Consider the following 15,591-nt stretch of genomic DNA (forward strand, 5'->3'; position numbering starts at 1 on the left):
AAAATACAGTGTGTGTACATACATAGAGAAAGAGAGAGAGAGAGGAGTCTGGCTCCTGATCAAAAACTTAAAATCTCTATGTGTAATTTTCCAGCCTGACTATAAGCAATTACAAAGGCTTTAACTGGCACGCCCCACATGGGAAAGCCATCCTACCCACACCAGACTGGAGACACAGCCAGTACACTGCAGTCTCTAAAGAGAGCTGTAGTCAGGAACTTGGGCTCCCCTGGCTGACCATGTTAAGCAGAGATACATTCCTAGCCCAGGCCCCAGACTTCATTCAGAAGTCTATCTGTCGCCTTCAGCTGAGGCTTTTCCTCATGCACCTCTGCTGAGGCCTTCTCATCAGGAAAGAAACACTGAAGACACTTTTTCTCTACTCTGACTCCATGCTTTTTGATCCCAAGCCCTTCCACCTCACTCTTGAACCAGCCCTGGGTCCATAAGACTGCAGGAACCTCCTGTCTGGCCTTCTCTCTGCAGTGAAATGATCCACCTCCCACCTCTGTACTGATCCACCTGAGTGGGACACCTGCACTTTCTGAGATTTAGCCTGTTGCTTATACTATCTTAGTAAGTGAATAAGGCTCAACTGTTACTTTCATTTTGGATCACTGTTTTTAATTAGCTACCCTGACACCAGGAAGTTCAGGTTTCTCTATCGCCAGGTCACCTGACCTGACACTTAAAAATGGAGTATTATTCAGCCATGAAAAGGAATGAAGTACTGATTCATGCAAAAACATGGATGAACCTTGAAAACTTTATGCTAAGTGAAAAAATAAGTCACAAAAGATTGCATATTCTACAATTTATATGAAATACCCAGAATAGGCAGATCTATAGAGACAGAAAGTAGATTAGTACCTGACAGGGACTGAGTGGAGGGAGGAACGAGTGGTGACTGCTAATGAGTACCAATGTCTCTTTGGAGTGATGACGATATTCTATATTTTAAAAATTTTTTTAAATGAGCTCCACATCAGGCGCAGAGCCCAACATGGGGCCTGAACCCACAACCCGAGATGAAGACCCAAGTGGAGATGAAGAGCTGGATGCCCAAACGACTGAGCCACCCAGGCGCCCCTGAAGCGATGAAAATATTCTAAAATTAGATTGTGGTGACAACTGCACAACTCCGTAACTACAATTTTAAAAAATAACAAAACAAAGCAAAAAAAAACCCACTGAATTGTACACTTTAAATAAATGGGTGAATTTTAAGGTATGTAAGTTATTTCTCGATAAAGCTGTTTTTAAAAAAATGTTAGTTCATAACATTCCTAGAGCACTAATGAGATGGAAAACTGGGTACAAGAGATTATACTGCTCTGTAAAGGAGTTTGTAAAATATCCTTTAAGCAATGTTAAGGTACTGAAGGATTCTGAGTTGTGGACTGACATGACAACATTCATCTTTTAGGAAAAGCAATCTTGTGACTGTGACAAGAATGGCTTAGAGAGTAGCTGGATTCGAAGTGGAAAGACCAGAAGACAGACCGGTTGCTTAAAAAATTAAAAGATGAAGAGAACTGGAGCCCAGACATGTCAGAAAGGAGAAAGGGCTATGAACCTATCTTTAGAGTAAAATGCTATTATGGAAAGAGAAACCAACTACTAACATACTAAAGGATATATTCTTATTTTATGAGCCCCCCAAACAGAGGGAACTACAGAAAATAATCAAGTCCAGGAGAATAGAGTGGTAGAAAACTCCTAATAACTGACTTATTAAAATAGTTACCAGTTATTGAAAACTATGACTTAACAAATTAAGGATCTGTCTTCAGGAATATCAGATTATAATGTCAATATCATTCTCAAATGTGTGTCAGGAGAGCAGTGTGAACTCTATCTTTGAGTATAAAAGAAAATGTCCTTTGGAATTACAATGGAAAAATTCACTCAAAACTACTGTAATCGCGAAAACCAGCTTCATTTCCTTCAATCAAATGTCCTACAAACTAAAAGTAAGCATGCTATATATGTAGTTTTATAATAAATAATATTTGCCTATTAAACTCTCAGAGGAAAAGACAGTTTGCACTGCCTTAAATTTTTCAAAAATAATTCTTTCTCATTATGAAATATATCTTATAAGGTAAATTCTTTAAAAAAAATCTCACCGCAGGTTTTCAGATGAATTCACAAAGAAATGTCTACAGCATAAGTTCCAGTTCAGGCAGATACCTGAATTGAAAAAAAAAAAAAAAAAAAAAGAAGAGGAAAAAAAAAAGACATGGTCAACATAACTAAATCTGAGTAGGGAACTTAATTTTTTCAATAGAACTCTAACTTGATCATTTACACACTAAACTTTTGTGTTCAAGTTGTGTTTTACAAATCTGTAGAATGTCAAGAATCTTAATTCTGCCAGACTTTCTATTGCCTTTAATTAAACTTAACAAAACATATACTATGTTAATGGAGGGGGGGTTGGGGGAGAGATCAATCCAAGAAAGATACCTTTCTTTCACCAGTTCAAGTCTTCAAAAGAAAGGGCATTTTCTAAAAGTTTGTACTCCCTATTATAATCCCACCATCATGACTTCCCATCCTCACAAAAAAACAGAATTCAAAAATCTGAAAATATAGGGGTACCTGGGTGGCTCAATCGTTAAGCATCTGCCTTCGGCTCAGGGCCTGATCCCAGGGTCCTGGGATCGAGCCCCACATCGGGCTCACCGCTGGGAGCCTGCTTCTCCCTCTCCCACTCCCCCTGCTTGTGTTCCCTCTCTCGCTGGCTGTCTCTCTCTCTGTCAAATAAATAAATAAAATCTTTAAAAAATCTGGAAATATACAAGTAAACCAACAGTATGTGTTTATAAAGCTTAAGTAAAAGGAAAGGTTAAATAAAACTGGCTAAAAAACTATGAAAATGTTTATCTACATTGGCAAAGAAAATCTAACTTAAATGAGATATCCTCTTCCATCAGTGAAATTAGAGGTTTTTGGGGTTTTTTTAAGATTTTATTTACTTATTTGACAGACAGCCAGAGAGAGAGGGAACACAAGCAGGGGGAGTAGGAGAGGAAGAAGCAGGCTTCCAGTGGAGCAGGGAGCCCGATGTGGGGTTCGATCCCAGGACCCTAGGATCACACCCTGAACCGAAGGCAGACGCTTAACGACTGAGCCACCCAGGCGCCCCTAGAGTTGTTTTTTGAATAAGATGTTAGTCATTAGTGCTGTCCCAGTTCTCCTCCTTCCCAGACTCACAGTAGGATTGCACTTCACTGCCCTTGTTTCAACTTAGGTGTGGCTACATGACTTGCTTTAGTCACTAGATGTACGTAAACATGATATGAAACGTCAGCAGGAATAAGCTTTAGGAACCAGTACACAACCGGAAGACCTACCCGCTACAGTAATTATGGAAACAAGTAACCAAAGGAGTTGATCAGGCTGGTTCACTAAATAACTCCAAAGAAAGAATACCACCCGCTGATATGTGTTTGACATATAACATGAGCTTTGTTGTAAAAAATAAAATTTGTTGCATTAAACAATGAGATTTGGGGGATTCTTTGTTACTACAGCATATTCTAAATTATACTGGCAGCTACAAATGACAATGTAATATACTATAATAGATATTACAACAATATAATAATGCAATATAATGGGCATCTCTGCACACTGTTCATGATAGTATAAATTGGTAATCTCTTTCTGGAAAGCAATACACAAAAACCTTAAAAAGTTCAAGCCCTCTGACCTAGTAATTTCTCTTCCAGAAACCTGTCCTAAATAATAAAAAATCCAAAGACTTAGATCATAGCTCACTTATGACTGCAAAGAAATGGAAATAACAAACTAAATGTCCAAAGGATTAGTTAATAAATCAGGATAAGAAATAATTAAAACTAAATATCAAAAATGCTTAAGGACTTACAGGGGAAACTGTGTGAAGGGCATATGTGGGAACTCTATGTATTGTCTGCTCACTTTTTCTGCATATGTATAATCTATAGTGACAGAAAGATCAGTTGTCACAGGAGCTGAAGGTCATGTGAAGGAACTGACTGCAAAGGGGCTTAAGAGAAACTTTATGTTTAACAGTATTTTATTGAGAACCAGAGCTTGATCCTAGAAAGAGTCTGAGGTTTTATTAATTTATTCTTTCAGTATTTATCGCATGTCTCCATGTACAAACAGCATCCTATATAGCAAGGATATCTTTCTGCACTGGGTCTGTTTCCCCAAGATTCAGCTAGACCTGCCTTTCAAGTGGTCACTGTAGCCAGTAAAAGCACTGACAATCTACAAACCACACCTTTTTAAAATAATCCTTACCCTGGAAAATAACAAGTAGGTCATGATTATTTTTAAGAACTATTTGCATTAGTGATTATTTGTTGACCTAGTCTTTCTGAAAATAAGCTTAGAATTTCTACAACTGAACATGTATCATCGACAACATGAACATTTTTCAGATGTTTTGAATTCATGTATTTTGAATTATATAAATGTGTTTATAAGATTATACGCATTGGTAACCATCATTAAAAATATAATGAGTTTTGAACATTTACTTAAAGGATTAAAGGTTTTTATAACTATAAAAAATGGCAGAAGTGTCTAAAACTTTAACTAAGAAATTATAGAAAAATATAAGTGAAACACAGAAAGAAATAAATGTGACAATGAAGACAAAGCATTAAGCAAAGAGAAGAACAAAAAGTATTAGGTTAATCAAATAGAAACAGCCAAGCCATATAACCAACAAATTTTATTCAACAAGAAAGGATATAACACAGGAAATATTTGTTTTAGCAATAAGCATGGAAATTCAAGACAGTGGGGACAGAGTTAAAAATAAAAAACTAGAGGCCCCTGGGCGGCTCAGTCAGTTAAGCATTCAACTCGTGATTTTGGCTCAGATCATGATCTCAGGGTCATGAGACCAGGCCCCACATCAGGCTCCGTGCTGGGCATGGAGCGTGCTTAAGATTCTCTTTCTCTCCCTCCACCTCCCTAAAAAAAAAAAAAATCAAATCAAAAATAAAAATAAAAAAACTGCACTAACTTCTCATGATAGAAAGATCTGAGATACCCACTCTATTACAGGGAATAATACATAAGAAGCAAAACACTGGAGAGAACATATAGTAGAGTCTAACCCAGAAATTATTTTCAATCAATGGGCACAGAGATTAAATCACTGTGTTTAGTTACAATTGTATACTATGTTGCTTTCTCGGGTCTGATGTTTGAACTTATTATGTTGTATCCAAAATGTATTAAACTGTTCATAGTTTAAAATAAGATACAAATAAATAACATTATTTATACTAATAACCATTAAGAGTACTAGAACAATGTGTGTTTATCAGAGAAAAGCTAGTAAATATGAGTGAAATATTCTTAGACATTAAGGATATAACACAGGAAATATTTGTGTTAATCAGAATACAGACAATAAAGATGAGTAAAATATCTCAGAGAGTTTTCGAGGCACTTAGAAATAAAGGACATAATCTGAAACACAAGATAATTTAGACTGTAAGAAAAAGAACAGAGAATTCTCAATACACATTAGTTTCCTGACCCTTAGAAAATATAACCTATAAGTAATCCATAAAAATAGATGGAAAACACTATCACCAAGTTGGTCTTGATTTCTAAATTCTAGAAACTTTAATAATAACTGCCCTCAATCAACTAAATTAATGGTCAACCTACAGCCTGGGGGCCAAATCCAGCCAATGCCTGTTTTTGTCTGGCCCTTGAGCTAAGAATGGTTTTCACATTTTTAAAAAGTTGTGAAAGAACAAAAAATAACATGCAACAGAGACAGTAGTGACAGAACTTAAAATATTTACTATCTCGCGCTTTACAGAAAAAGTTTGCTGCCCTCTGAACTAAACAATTCATAAATGAGTGAAACAAGTCTTAGTGGTGGCTCCAACCGAGAGACTGAAAGTGTGCCACAGTGTCACAGTATATTAGGACTGGAAAGGAGCTGAGACCATCTTTCTTCCCCATCATGTTACAAAGGAGGTAACTTAAAGTCCAGAAATGCCAATCTTCTAGGTCTACTGTCTCCTGAATCCAATGTCCTTTACTTGCTATCACAACACCGGCCCCCTTTTCTTTTAGTGGGGTCATTTGGGAATAAAAGAAAGGTACAATAAGGGTAAGTGCACTCTCCTCCAACTCTCCACAGAGCCCTTCATACCTGCGAATAATCAATTGACCAAAGTGAGGCACTGATAATCTTCATATTTCACCAGCTCAGTATCAAGGGTCATTTCTTATTTTCTCAGCTTCATCTCCTTCTACTCATGTAAGCAAAATAAGCAAATGAATCTACTTAACACTCCTGAAAAAGTGTCTTGTTCTTTTGTTCCTGAAGACCTAGGTTTATGCAGTTTCTCTCCTGTAGGCAGCTCCTCCACTGATTCAAATTCCTACCATCCGTCATGCCCAATTCAACAAACATGACACCTTCAGAAAGCTTACAATCCAACAGGAAACAGAGTTCAGATACACATACACAAAAGTAAAAGATAAATATCCCCGAAGCTGTAACTAGAAATTCCTGGTAAAATGTAACCTCTGAGGGAAATGTTTAGGGTAAGCCTTCGGGAAAGCCTCTGCATAAGATAATAGACACAAAATAAGTTTTTGAGATTGGCTGCACAACATTGTGATCACACATAACCCCAATGGACTGTGCACTTTAAAATGTCTAAGATGGTAAATTCTAAGTTACATATATTTTACCACAATTAAAAAAAAAAAAAAAGGAAAACAACATTTAGACCACAGAGCAAGATCATAATGGTGCAGGAAACAAGCACTTGCTTATAATAAACTAGATATAAATTTAATTGTAAAAGCTAAACACCTATCCTACGGCAATGGTTTTACACTTGCAAGTACCTTAAAATTAGACAATGTGGGGCATTGTGCATATAATAAGAGAGTTGCCTAGGAGATCAAATTGTATAAAATAAAACAGAGCCTACATCTAGAAACCACTAACTTTTGGCAGCTAGAAAAATGAATGTCCACAAGATCCCAAACTTTAAAAAAAAAAAAAATGATGTTAAAGAACAGAGAGAGGAAAAGGTGATGTTCCAGGAAGTGGAATGAATAAAGGTACAAAAGAGACAAGGTGTGATGGGAAGGATTCCCACTGTCTTTTTGTTTCCCTAGATTTGCCTCTAGCCAAGTTACAGCAAAGAATGTCCTTAGTTGCTAAGGTAGCTGGGCCACCCATGATATGGAATAGGTTACCAAAAACCACAGATGGAAATATGCTGGTGAAGGTAATCAGTACTCAAAGTAGAAGTTCGAGCCTTGCTTAAGTTTTCAGATAACTTTTGTGAACAACAGCAAAACTCCATAAAACCAAATATTAATTCTGTGCATTTAAAGGCTGAATCTGTTATTTTCATAAAATTAACCACACCAAAAGGGCTAGAAGTTTTTATTTTTTGATTATTTTGGTTTCCTTTTTTACTGAGTAATATTCTATGAATAGCAACCTCTGCTATTCTGTTCACTCCATGCCTAGGGCCTAGGAGATGCTCTCTAAATGCTTGTTGAATTAATATTGGGATATAATATACATTTCACTTAAAATACGACTTCTTTCTAATTATACAGAGTAACAGAAAGTAGACAGAAAATAAATAACATTAACTGAAAATGCTGTAAAAATGAAGCCGTCCAAAAACTTAAACCATATTTCAAAACCATCTTTGAAGCAAACTGCTCACAAGTCAAACCTTTATTGCACCCGTTGTTGTAACACTACACACACACATACACACATATACATACACACACACACATACACTTGTCAAGACAGTCATTTTTACTACATATAGCTTGAAGGAGAAAATCACATAATTTGATACTCAGAAAAATGCCAGTTTTCTTTCATCATTGTATTCCACACAATTCTTGGCACACAGTGGATGCTTTCAAATCATTCATTGAATTGAATAGTCACAGAGAAAATATTTTCTCTGCTGTCCATGTGACTGCATTATATTTCAAAGGTGTGAGTCATCAACTCTGGCAATAAAAGCAGAACTTACACCACTATAAATACTTGACGTATTTCAAGAGCTCTCAGAAATTAGAAGAGAGAGCCATACATGTATTCCCTAAATTACACAAGTATAAGAAGATACATCATTTCACTGTTGTCAATTTGCTATATTTAGATGGCTCTGAATTGAATTATTCAAGCATATACAAATACAACCTTGAAGGGGTCCCCATACTTGCTCCTGACAGTCTGGAAACAAAAGCTACTATTGAGATAAAAGATGACAGGCAACAGGAATCTGACAGGCCGGTAATTTACTGCATTTTCTGCACATCTGAATTTGTAGGCCTCCATAGCCATTAAGCAAAATTAGTTTCATGATGCCAGCCAAAAAGCCTCATAGGCAACAGTTTTATGTCATTAAAAGAACTACCATCCTCAATCTGTTTGAATTTGTGTTTGCTCATTAGAAGCCTCTCAGTGAATCGAGAGAGAGGTTTTAATTGCACTCTTGGTCTATTCATGTTTAGCACAGGCCTGAACTATAACAAATTCCTATTCTCCTTTCTTACCCAATGCCTAAAATACTTTAGATGTAGTAGAAGAAACTAAGCAATCTAGCAGTTCGCTACCGAAAATGGAGTAATTTCAAAGATACAAATGTGACCTTAATATATATTTATTCAGCTTAAAAAGCCAGGGTCAGAGAAAAACACCATCATCTTCCTTTTCTCCTATTTGTTAATCTCTGAATCCGCTATGCTATCTCGGGCTCCTATGTCTTTGCAAACGCTATTTTCCCCTCAGCTTGGTTGGAACCTCCTCTTCAAATTTGACTCTGGTGAATTTCTGCTAACTGGTTTTCCCAAAAAAGTTCCCGCAAACCTTTCCCTATGTACCTTCTACATACTTCCATCAAGTACTTCTCAAACTGGATTAACGCTGACTCTTACAGTCAAAGAACTGAACACCTCCTGGCAGAGTTAATATTCAGCTGGTACACACTAGTACAGCCTTAAGGGATGAAATACTAAAATACTTCTGAAATAATATCTAGTAAGCAGTCACTGCCCTGAACTCCACGGCCCAGTCTTACCACCACCACAATTCAGAAACAAAAGTATCAAAGCCTGATACAGTACAAAAGGTAGAGGGGTCCTTCAAGACCCTGAATCCAGTGCTATGGCCATCTTGATTGGTTGATGCCTATGCTGTGAATGGTAAATACTCTGAATATCACCCCTGCCGCCTTATGCCCAAAGCCTAGAATACTCCTATTAATTCTTTGTCAAAATAATGAATACCAATCCTAGTCAATGATCCAAGGGCCAGTGGGTATACCATCAAAACTATAAAACAATAATCAGATTCGCAAAAAAATCTAGGTCCTTAAGTACAAGATGGGAAAAGTGAACAAGTCTGCCTATTGCCTATTTCTATTTTCTTGCCTTTAGCCTCTGATAAAATAAATGCGTAATTTGATAATGTGGGCAAAAATCTCCAACGTGATCACTTATACAGCATATGATTCAAATATTTTTTATGTTATTAAATGAAGATTAAAACAAAGTTCCTATAGTGGCACCTGGGTGGCTCAGTCATTAAGTGTCTGCCTTCGGCTCAGGGCGTGATCCCAGCGTTCTGGGATCGAGCCCCACATCAGGCTCCTCCGCTATGAGCCTGCTTCTTCCTCTCCCACTCCCCCTGCTTATGTTCCCTCTCTCACTGGCTGTCTCTCTCTCTCTGTCAAATAAATAAATAAAATCTTTAAAAAAAAAAAAACAATGTTCCTATAAAACCACAGAATTTAAGAATGCCACCAACAGTGATCACCGAACTACAGTCAGTGTCTTGGACAGGTATCACTAAGGAAGAACACAAATGATTAATTCAAACAGAGGAAAAGGTAAGAATGAAAAGAGTCAGTTAATTATGAATCATATGTCTAATTACAAGTTTTGCTAGGGGCTTCAGATACTTCTAATTAGTTTTACTTGGTATAGTAATTATAAATAGAAAACCACAGAGAATTTTCTAATCATAGGAATTTGTTGAGTATGTAAAATCAGATTTTAAGTTATCATTTTTATAATTTAATAATTATTCAATAGTGCATAATTATTTTGAAAGTCATCAATAAAATATACATCACATTACAATCAAGTTACACAGAACAGAGCACTACTAAGGTGGTGACAGAATCTTTTAAAAAATCGAGAAGGAGGGACACCTGGCAGTTGGTTAAGTGTCTGACTTCAGGTCAGGTCATGATCTCAAGGTCCTAGGATTGAGCCCTGCATCAGGCTTGGTGCCTAGCAAGGAGTCTGCTTGTCCCTCTCCCATTGCCCAACCCCCATTCATGCTCTCTCTCTCAGATAAATAAATAAAATCTCAAAAAGAAAAATCCAGAAGGATAAGGTATGTAGCTGAAAGAAGGATGAATACACAACTTCAGTAAGAATTTTGAACTTATAAATGCTGATATACTAATCCTGGTAGAAAAATCATCCTTTAATCATGCTTGCTATAGAGAGTTTCGGAGAGCTATACGCTGAAAATATTCAAACTAACCACAAAGGGAAAAATAATAGCAACATCTTCAAAAAAAAAAAAAGCTTAATTATCTAATTTCAACACTGTCCCATTAATGTAACATCATCTTTAGTAAAAACAATGCTGTACTACACACTGTGCTAATGAAAAATTCTAGAAGGTGACAAAATCTTAAACAAGAAGTATCATGTGTTCATTTAGAACAAATCAAGGAAGGCCAGCCCGATGTTTTTTTTGTAGTTGCTAAATTAGAAACGAGAAAAATAAAGACTACAACATATTTTAACAAAAGCTTTGGAAGTGTCACTAATCCTAATTTGAAACAACCATGTAAATTACCTTGGCTATTAGCACTACTATATGAGTTTAAACAGAAAATGTTCGCAAATAGGCAACTAATAGTAACAGTTGCTACCATTTATTAAGTACCTATATTTTATACCAGACAGAATGCAAGCTTTTTTACCTAGATGGTTAATTTTCACAACCACCTTACAAGTTAGATAACATCATCCCTACCTTACTGACGGTGAATTCATGCTAGAAATAATCTAGCCAATGTCAGTGAGGAAGTGGAAGAGTAAACATTCAAACTACTACTCCACACACTTTGTGCTGGCTGCTATACCCCACTGCCTGAACAGATGTCTCAATGGATTAGAGCAAGCTAATTTAGTAATGAAGTTCCATGGTATATTAGCTGTTCTAAATGGATGAAGTCAAGACTTCATGAAGTTCAGTATCCCACTGGATGCAACCATCCGAATATCTAAGGAAAACAATATAACTTAGTAACTCTATTTCTGACCCCGATTTGGAAAATCAAGGATGTTGCCATCAGCTCATGGGCTGTCGCAAAACTCTATCTTCACTGAACACACTTTGATATAAATGATAAAAATTACTAAACGTTTACATGCAGAAGTAGTTGAATGCTGAGAAGGGGAAAATCAAATAAGAAATCTAATTTTTATACCTTCAGAATCTTCTAGAAAGAAGCTCTATATGGGATATAAGCATTCATGACAGAGAATCAAAGATGAGAACCAAGATCCATGGTCACTATAAACAAAAGAAAAAATAAGAAATTCTGGGGCGCCTGGGTGGCATAGCAGTTAAGCGTCTGCCTTTGGCTCAGGGCGTGATCCCGGCGTTATGGGATCGAGCCCAACATCAGGCTCCTCCACTGGGAGCCTGCTTCTTCCTCTCCCACTCCCCCTGCTTGTGTTCCCCCTCTCGCTGGCTGTCTCTATCTCTGTCAGATAAATAAATAAAATCTTTAAAAAAAAAGAAAAAATAAGAAATTCAATCAGGACAGATAGATAGGATCATAGGATAACAGGAGAGACAGGGATAATAGGATAATAAAAATAAATAGAAGTTCTACTAAAAGAAAAGTAGTGAAAAACAACCTTTCCTCATGTTTTGTGAGCACCTATAACAAACAGAGAAGAAAAGAAAATTTCCTGCTGATTTTAAAGAGGCAGTTATCTCAAATATCTCTCTTCCCAAAAAACTGACCAAAAATAAATTGGTATGTAAAAAATTACTACACAGCTAACTAATAAGGCACACAAACAAATGTCTGATGAACAAGTAAAGGTTTGGCTAAATGAGGATTAAAAGTGAAAATGGGGAAGAAAAGGAAAACTAAGGGGAAAAAGTTGACCTTTCTCCAATCTCCTCCTCATGTAAATAGTACTTACTACTTCCGAAAACAACTTCCCTGCAAAAAAACTCCTCCTCATATTGTGCTCCCCAAAATACCTCCTCTCTCCTAAAAGAAGGCCTTACATCCAAATGACTCTTCCCTTACCCTGAACAGCCTTTTTCTAGAGATATTTGCAATCCATCTACATCCCAGAGGATATCTTGAGGACCAACTTTTCCATTTCTCCTGGTTTTCTGAATTGAATATTAATGTTTAATCAGCATAATGAAAAATTTTAAGTGTTTTTGATATAGGATCGCTGATGCAATAAGGATACTGTATACCACAAATACAATTTTAATTTTGAAAAAGAGGCATCCTTCACAAAGATGAAGCCATTTGAAAAGAGTTTTTTTCAAAAGACCTTGCTACATGAGTTATCTTATACCTTTTATTTTAAAGAAACCGCATTTTTAATGAAAAGTATTATTTACAACTCCTTAACCTTGTGATCACCTCCCACATCTACTGTATCACTTGCCAATTCAAACATCATCTTAGAGCCCAACTCCTTTACTTGACCTTGTGAAACTTGCTGAGCTTGTACACGTCAGGAGTATGCATGGTATATGTCCTCTAACACAACAATGCTATGGCTGGACAAGCTGAGACCAAGGGTGACCTCTTCTCCCCATTATACCAAACAACTAGCCTATAATTTGACATACAAGTTAAAAAAGAAAAATTTGCCTGCCTGTCTTAGTTCCTAAAACTATAGGCTTCTAAGGACTACCCTGTATAGCAATACTGTACATATTCTCATAAAAATGAGGCAATTTGTAGATCCAATTTCACTGTGAAAAGGTCAGCCACATAACTGTTTTATGAAGTATCTCATTTCTTCAGCAAACTATTAAAAGATGATCTCCCTTTCTTTGACATATATGGACAAGTGTTAAGTCATAAGCAAAGGCTAAATGAAATGGTCCACAGAAATTCTTGCTTCTGAAATCAATCAGAAGTCTTAGAGAGCAAAGCTGCATGTCTACAAACAGAAAAAAAAAAAAAAACCCTGGAAGGTAGGAACTGTGGAGAGCTGATTCCTGGGAGAAGGGAGCCACAGGTACTGCATAGGGGAGGGAGCTCTGATCATGCAGGGAGTACCCAGAGAGAATGAGGAGAAAAGGGGGTGGGGATGAAAACACATGCAGGGGACTGCACAAGAAAACTATTCCTCAAAACCACTGACTGGGAAAAAGGAGAGGGTTTCAATACCGCCATTTTTTTTTTTTTTTTTTTTGTATAAACGGCAGAGTGCAAGGTCTTAACTTTTAGAGGTCAACGTCATAGCCAGGATCGCAGGCACCAGTGCTCCAGTAGGGTGGGCAGCACAGTCTGAGAATCCCCTGGGTCACACAGAGAGAAATGGTTCCCCTGCTTGGAGTGCATTTGGTAGAAGTGATACGGCCTTTCCCTGAGCAAAGGACCCTGTGGGCACAACTGAGCTGCCCTGTTCACCAGTATTGGAATAAAGACACCAGCTGAGGGCAGCGAACCCTGACGCCAGCTGTATGTTGTGATTTATCATAAACTCCAAAAGGCTGCACAGTGGTGCGACTGTTTTCTGGAACAAGCTGGCACCGGCCACAGTGCAGCCAGACCCTCCCTCAGAGGATCAGCACAGGCCTGCTCCGTGGGGGGTCTCTGAAATATGGGGATTTGAAACACAGCTACGCCTGAGATAAAACACAGGAGTGCTACACCACCTGGCAGGCGGACAGCTCAGTCAAGGACAGGGCAAAGGCCATGATCTGATAGAAGCCAAGGATAAAGGAAGGGTGGTTATCTGAGTGTCTGTGAGGGCTTCCTGAAGAGTGGTGGGCCCGACTTTCCCAATCCACGGACGAGAAAGCAGGGAGAAGCCATTTTCACCCCTCTCCCAAAAGCGCTGATCGACCTCAGTGAGCTAAACAGCGCCACCAAGGGGAGGACGGAGCCGCCACACCAAGCCCTGCCCCCCTGAGTCCGCAGGTGCATCTCCACTAGGGCAAGTCCACAGGACAATCAGAGCAGCAGGCCCCTCCCCCAGGAGATCAGAACAAATCTCTTGCCAGTACCAAGTCAACTAATCATAGAGTGCTGCAAAGCTTCAGCTCTAGGGGAAACAGGATATAGCTTCCTTCGAGTTTTGTTGGTTGGTTGGTTGGTTGGTTTGGTTTTGGTTTTTTGGGATACAGAAAGACCAATTTATTTTTATTTATTTATTTTTTAATTTTTAATATTTTTTCTTTCTTTCTTCTATCAAGCTTCTCCTAACAAGCAGACCAAAACATACCTAGCTTCTTTTATATTTTAAATTTTTAAAAATCTTTATTTTATTTTGATTTTTTACCTCCAAAATGGCAAGATGGAGGCATTCACCCCAAAAGAAAGACCAGAAAGAAATGACAGCCATAGATTTAATCAATGCAGATATAAATAAGATGCCTGAACTAGATTTTAAAACAATTATAAGGATACTAGCTGCGCTTGAAAAAAGCGTATGACACTAGAGAATTCCTTACTGCAGAGCCAAACATTAGTCAAGTGAAAATTAAAAATGCTATAACCGGGATGCAAACCCAAACGGATGCCATAACAATGAGGATGGAAGAAACAGAGGAATGAATCAGTGATATACAAGAAAAAATTATGGAAAATAATAAAACTAAAAGATGAGGGAAACAAAGGGAATGTCACAAAGGAAGACTTTGTTTATAACCCGCCCTACAAGAAATATTAAAGGGGACTCTTTACTGGGGGGAAAAAGACCAAAAGTAACAAAAACCACAAAGGAACAGAAAACATCACCAAAAACACCAACTTTACATGTAACAAAATGGCATTAAATCCATATTTTTCAATAATCACTCTGAATGTAAATGGATTAAATGCTCCAATCAAAAGACATAGGGTATCAGAATGGATTAAAAAACAAGACCTATCTATATGCTGTGTACAGGAGACTCATTTTAGACCTAAAGACATCTGCAGATTGAAAGTGAGGGGATGGAGAACCATCTATCATGTTAATGGGTGCCAAAAGAAAGCCAGAGTAGCCATATTTATATCAGACAAACTAGATTTTAAACCAAACGCTGTAACAAGAGATGAAGGGCATTATATCATGATTAAGGGGTCTATCCATAAAGAAGATCTAACAATTGTACATATGTATGCCTCTAACATGGGAGCACCCACATATATAAAACAATAACAAACATAAAGGAACTCATCGGTAATAACACAATAATAGTAGGGGACTTTAACACCCAACTTACAGTAATGGACAGATTATCTAAACAGAAAATCAACAAGGAAACAATGGGCCAGATGAACT

The 15,591-nt window shown here is 37.4% G+C and overlaps 1 protein-coding gene across 13 annotated transcripts in view; it reads right to left on the bottom strand.

The window, feature by feature from the left end:
• PEAK1 (pseudopodium enriched atypical kinase 1) overlaps positions 1–15,591 on the bottom strand; it is a 291,303-nt gene that overhangs the window by 242,038 nt on the left and 33,674 nt on the right. For 8 of the 13 annotated variants that reach the window (XR_015722127.1, XR_006779172.2, XR_015722129.1 and 5 more), the window contains exon 2: positions 2,130–2,193. The exons of the other annotated variants lie outside the window; for them this stretch is intronic. The gene's annotated coding sequence lies outside the window, so the exon portion shown is untranslated. The remainder of the gene's footprint in view (positions 1–2,129; positions 2,194–15,591) is intronic. 13 annotated transcript variants of the gene reach the window in all.

The sequence above is a fragment of the Ursus americanus genome, chromosome 28, assembly GCF_024610735.1.
Source record: "Ursus americanus isolate L20-20 chromosome 28, mUrsAme1.1.p, whole genome shotgun sequence".
Taxonomy (NCBI): Eukaryota; Metazoa; Chordata; class Mammalia; order Carnivora; family Ursidae; genus Ursus; species Ursus americanus.